Source organism: Triticum urartu, chromosome 2 (assembly GCF_003073215.2).
Source record: "Triticum urartu cultivar G1812 chromosome 2, Tu2.1, whole genome shotgun sequence".
NCBI lineage: Eukaryota > Viridiplantae > Streptophyta > Magnoliopsida > Poales > Poaceae > Triticum > Triticum urartu.
The window spans coordinates 496,889,298-496,895,888 of record NC_053023.1 but is presented as its reverse complement, the minus strand read 5'-3'; positions in this window follow the sequence as shown (position 1 = coordinate 496,895,888).

Here is a 6,591-nt window from a genome sequence, read left to right as displayed (position 1 = left end):
TACAGTACCTTGAAGTGGTGTTTTGTATTGTTTCCTAACGGAGCTCACGAGATTTTCTACTTTAAGTTTTGTGTTGTGAAGTTTTCAAGTTTTGGGTAAAAGATTTGATGGATTATGGAACAAGGAGTGGAAAGAGCCTAAGCTTGGGGATGCCCATGGAACCCCAAGATAATCTAAGGACACCTAAAATCCAAAGCTTGGAGATGCCCCAGAAGGCATCCCCTCTTTCGTCTACTTCCATCGGTAACTTTACTTGGAGCTATATTTTTATTCACCACATGATATGTGTTTTGCTTGGAGCGACTTGTATTATTTTAGTCTTTATTTGTTAGTTTGCCACAATCATCTTTGCTGCACACACCTTTTGATTCAAACACACATGATTTGAACATTATTAGAATACTCTATGTGCTTCACTTATATCTTTTGAGTTATATAGTGTTTGCTCTAGTACTTCACTTATATCTTTTAGAACACGGTGGTGGATTTGTTTTATAGAAACTATTATTCTCTCATGCTTCACTTATATTATTTTGAGAGTCTTAAACAGCATGGTAATTTACTTAAACTGGGAAATTAATCCTAATATGCTAGGCATTCAAGAGTAGTAAAAAACAATTCTTATGAGTGTGCTGAATACTAAGAGAATTTTGATACTTGATAATTGTTTTGAGATATGGATATGGTGATATTAGAGTCATGCTAGTTGAGTAGTTGTGAATTTTAGAAATACTTGTGTTGAAGTTTGTGATTCTCGTAGCATGCACGTGCTACCTCTTGAGCAGTTGCGTTGGTTTTCCCTTGAAGAGGAAAGGGTGATGCAGCAGAGTAGCATCAGTATTTCCCTCCATTTTTGAGAACCAAGGTATCAATCCAGTAGGAGGCCACGCACGAGTCCCTCGTACCTACACAAACAAATAAATCCTCGCAACCAACGCGATAAGGGGTTGTCAATCCCTACACGGTCACTTACGAGAGTGAGATCTGATAGATATGATAAGATAATATTTTTGGTATTTTATGATAAAGATGCAAAGTAAAATAAAAGGCAAAGGAAATAACTAAGTATTGGAAGATTAATATGATGGAAGATAGACCCGGGGGCCATAGGTTTCACTAGTGGCATCTCTCGAGAGCTCAAGTATTCACAGCGGGTAAACAAATTACTGTTGAGCAATTGACAGAATTGAGCATAGTTATGAGAATATCTAGGTATGATCATGTATATAGGCATCATGTCTGAAACAAGTAGACCGACTCCTGCCTACATCTACTACTATTACTCCACACATCGACCGCTATCCAGCATGCATCTAGAGTATTAATCTCAAGAGAACAGAGTAACGCTTTAAGCAAGATGACATGATGTAGAGGGATAAACTCATGCAATATGAAATAAACCCCAACTTGTTATCCTCGATGGCAACAATATAATATGTGCCTTGCTGCCCCTACTGTCACTAGGAAAGGACACTGCAAGATTGAACCCAAAGCTAAGCACTTCTCTCATTGCAAGAAAGATCAATCTAGTAGGCCAATCCAAACTGATAATTCGAAGAGACTTGCAAAGATAACGAATCATACATAAATGAATTCAGAGAAGATTCAAATATTGTTCATAGCTAAACTTGATCATAGACCCACAATTCATCGGTCTCAACAAACACACAGCAAAAGAATATTACATCGAATAGATCTCCACAAGAGAGGGGGAGAACTTTGTATTGAGTCCAAAAAGAGAGAAGAAGCCATCTAGCTAATAACTATGGACCCGTAGGTCTGAAGTAAACTACTCACACTTCATCGGAGGGGCTATGGTGTTGATGTAGAAGCCCTCCGTGATCGATGCCCCCTCCGGCGGAGCTCCAGAAAAGGCCCCAAGATGGGATCTCGTGGATACAGTTACGACGGTGGAATTAGGGTTTTGGCTCCATATCTGGTAGTTTGGCGGTACGTAGGTATATATAGGAGGAAGGAGTACGTCGGTGGAGCAACAGGGGGCCCACGAGGGTGGAGGGCGCGCCTAGGGGGGTAGGCGTGCCCCCTACCTCGTGCCTTCCTCGTTGATTGCTTGACATAGGATCCAAGTCCTGTGGATCATGTTCGTTCCGAAAATCACGTTCCCGAAGGTTTCATTCCGTTTGGACTCCGTTTGATATTCTTTTTCTGCGAAACCCTAAAATAGGCAAAAAAACATCAATTCTGGGCTGGGCCTCCGGTTAATAGGTTAGTCCGAAAAATAATATAAAAGTGTATAATAATGCCCATTAATGTCCAAAACAGAATATAATATAGCATGGAACAATAAAAAATTATAGATACGTTGGAGACGTATCACCGTCCAGCAAGCCTACGATGGAATTACTCACACACGGTGGTGAGCATCATGAAATTCGTGATGGAGGAAGGCTAATGATGACGATGACGACGGATTCCCCTCTCCGGAGCCCCGAACGGACTCCAAATCAGCCCTCCCGATGAAGATTAGGGCTTGGCGGCGGCTCCATATCGTAAAACGCGATAAATCCTTCTCTCTGATTTTTTCTCCCTGAATGTGAATATATAGAGTTGGAGTTGACGTCGGTGGAGCCTCAGGGGGCCCACGAGGCAGGGGGCGCGCCCCAGGGGGGGCGCCCCTGCACCCTCGTGGACAGGGTGTGGGCACCCTTACGCTGATTCTTTCGCCAGTATTTTTTATATATTCCAAAACGTGTCTCCATGAATTTTTAGTTCATTCCGAGAACTTTTATTTCTACACAAAAATAACACCATGGCAATTCTGCTGAAAACATCGTTAGATCGGGTTAGTTCCATTCAAATCATGCAAGTTGGAGTCCAAAACTAGGGCAAACATGTTTGGAAAAGTAGATATGTTGGAGACGTATCAACTCCCCCAAGCTTAAACCTTTGCTTGTCCTCAAGCAATTCAGTTGACAAACTGAAAGTGATAAATAAAAACTTTTACAAACTCTGTTTACTCTTGTTGTTGCAAATATGTAAAGCCATCATTCAAGTTTTCAGCAAAGATTATGAACTAACCATATTCACAATAACATTTAGGTCTCATGTTACTCATATCAATGGCATAATCAACTAGCGAGCAATAATAATAAATCTCGGATGACAACACTTTCTCAAAATAATCATAATATGATATAACAAGATGATATCTCGCTATCCCTTTCTGAGACCGCAAAACATTAATGCAGAGCACCCCTGAAGATCAAGGACTGACTAGACATTGTAATTCATTGTAAAAGAGATCTAGTCACAATCATACTCAATGTAAATTAATAGCAATGCATGCAAATGATAGCGGTGCTCTCTAACTGGTGCTTTTTAATAAGAGGATGATGACTCAACATAAAAGTAAATAGATAGGCCCTTCGCAAAGGGAAGCAGGGATTTGCAGAGGTGCCGGAGCTCAAGTTTTGAATCAGCGATAAATAATATTTTGAGTGGTATACTTTCATTGTCAACATAACAACCAAGAGATCTCGATATCTTCCATGCTACACACATTATAGGCAGTTCCCAAACAGAATGGTAAAGTTTATACTCCCCCACCACCAACAAACATCAATCCATGGCTTGTCCGAAACAACAGGTGCCTCCAACTAACAACAATCCTGGGGGAGTTTTGTTTGCAATTATTTTGATTTGAGCATGGGACTGGGCATCCCGGTTACTAGCCATTTTCTCGTAAATGATGAGCGGAGTCCACTCATCTTTAGAATAACCCACCTAGCATGGAAGATATAGACAACCCTAGTTGATACATGAGCTATTTGAGCATACAAAATAGAATTTCATTTGAAGGTTTAGAGTTTGGCACATACAAATTTACTTGGAACGGCAGGTAGATACCGCTTATAGGAAGGTATGGTGGACTCATGTGGAATAAGTTTGGGGTTTACGGAAGTGGATGCACAAGCAATATTCCCGCTTAGTACAAGTGAAGGCTAGAAAGAGACTGGGAAGCGACCAACTAGAGAGCGATAACAGTCATGAACATGCATTAATATTAATCAACAATGAGTGCAAGCATGAGTAGGATATAAATCACCATGAACATAAGTATCGTGGAGGCTATGTTGATTTTGTTTCAACTACATGCGTGAACATGTGCCAAGTCAAGCCACTCGAATCATTCAATGGAGGATACCACGCTATCATACCACATCACAACCATTTTAATAGCATGTTGGCACACAAGGTAAACCATTATAAACTCCTAGCTAATTAAGCATGGCATGGGTAACTATAATCTCTAATTGTCATTGCAAACATGTTTCATTCATAATAGGCTGAATCAGGAACGATGAACTAATCATATTTACAAAAACAAGATAGGTTGAGTTCATACTAGCTTCCCTCATCTCAATCAGTCCATCATATATCGTTATTATTGCCTTTCACTTGCACGACCGAACGGTGTGGATAATAATAATAGTGCATGTGCATTGGACTAAGATGGAATCTGCAAGCATTTAATACAAGGAAGAAGACAAGGTAACATGGGCTCTTAGTTAAATCAACAATAATGCATATGAGAGCCACTCAACATTTTCGTCATGGTCTTCTCCTCTCGACCCCCAAAGAAGAAGAAAAGAAATAAAACTATTTACACGGGAAAGCTCCCAACAAGCAGAAGAAGAACAAGAAATCTTTTTAGGTTTTCTTTTAATTACTACTACTACATGCATGGAAAATAAACTAGCTATAACTATTTTTTTGTTTTTTCTTAAGGTTTTTCAAACACACAAGAAGAATGCTGGAAAAGAAAGTAAACTAGCATGGATAGTACAATGAAAAAGTATGAGCACCGACAACTGGCGTGAGTGTGTGAACATGAATGTAATGTCGGTGAGAAATACGTACTCCCCCAAGCTTAGGCTTTTGGCCTAAGTTGGTCTATGCCCACAGATCGAAGCTACTCCCTCCGGTGTACTGAGGAGGGTCCTTAGGGTGCCATTGGCTGGCGATCTCCTTCGGATCCCACTGATAAACAGACTGGCGATAAGGGTCAAGTGGTGGCTCAAGCTCAGGCTCTGGGACTTGTGTCAGCCTCCATTATGCATAAATGGCCTCTGGTAAGATGAGGTACGTGCCTGAAAGTATGTTAAACAAAGAGGGTGCAGGCAAGGTAATAATCTCACAGTGAGTTTTATCAAATATCAAATTATACTTAAGCCTCTTCTTCTTATCTTTAACAATAAAATCATGTGCTACCATACTCTTATAATCTAGAAAAATAGGAGGCAACAACTTTTCCTCTTTCTCATAATGCCTAATAGGTATCCCAAAATGTTCAGCAAGGCGTGAAGCAAAGATGTCTCAAAAAATGGGGCCCTTTGTATGGTTCAGATTTAATCGTTTAGCAATAATAGCGCCTAAGCTGAAAGTGGTATCAGGAAACAAAGCATGGCGCAAAATGACAATATCAGGAGCACAAAGATTTCCACTGTTCCCGCGACCAATTAAGCATCTACTAGCAAATATCACACAGTAACGTAGAATAGGAAAATGTATACTGGTAATTCTTGCATTGGAAACTTTCCTAGTTTCTCCTACAGTAATTCTATCAATAAACCCATCCACATCACTATGGTGTGGTTCCTCGATGGTGACCTCAAAGGGTATCTTGCAGACTCGACAAAAATCATGGAGTGACATCTCCTTAACCTCATCATATAAGTGAAACTCCACTGAACGTGGTGATTTCTTAGCATGGAAATAAAAATTTTGCACGAAAATATTAGTGAGTAGGAGATACTGTTTGCGCTGGTCGTGGAGGAAGTCGGTGAGGCCTGCATTCTCAGCCAAGTAAAAAAAGTCATCATGAATTCCAGCGCCTCTCAAGAACTCATCACAAGGCCATTCGCACGGCCGAACCTCCGCAGTGCGAGGAATATTGTATTTGGGCTTTTTATTCTCCTCATTCTACTTATCCTTTGAGCTTCGTCTTGAAGAGCCTCTCAACAATCTCTTCAATATTTTCTCCCTCTGAAAATTTCTAAAATTTTTGGTGACTCAATATAAAAGTGAACCAAACTCAACAAAATTAATAGCAACTACTCCTACAAGTGCCTAGAGGCTATATCATGCATTAAAACTACTTTTGACCACATAAATTTGACATGCAAGCCCAAGAAAAGGGTCACCTAAGCAGCAAAAATTTGCAATAAATAGAGCACTAGAACAAAAACTAATTGGACCATTGGAGGAGTCACATACCGAAGAACAATCCCCCAAAGCAATTTTGTGAATGGAGCTTTGAGCAAGGAGATCAAAAAAGGCAACAAGATGAGCTAGAACACGGGTTTGAGCTACGGGATGATTTTTTCTGGAGGAAGACAAAGTGTGTGGGTGCTAGAATAAGTGAAGGGGGTCCACGAGGCAGGGGCGCACCCTAGGGGGGCTCCCTACACCCTCGTGGCCAAGTGGTGGGGCCTCCTGGTGTGTTCTAAGTGCCAATAATTCTAAAATATTCTACAAAAAATCATATATCATTTTCAGGACATTTGGAGAACTTTTATTTTCAGGGTATTTTTATTGCAAGGATAATTTAGAAAACAGACAAAAAATAAT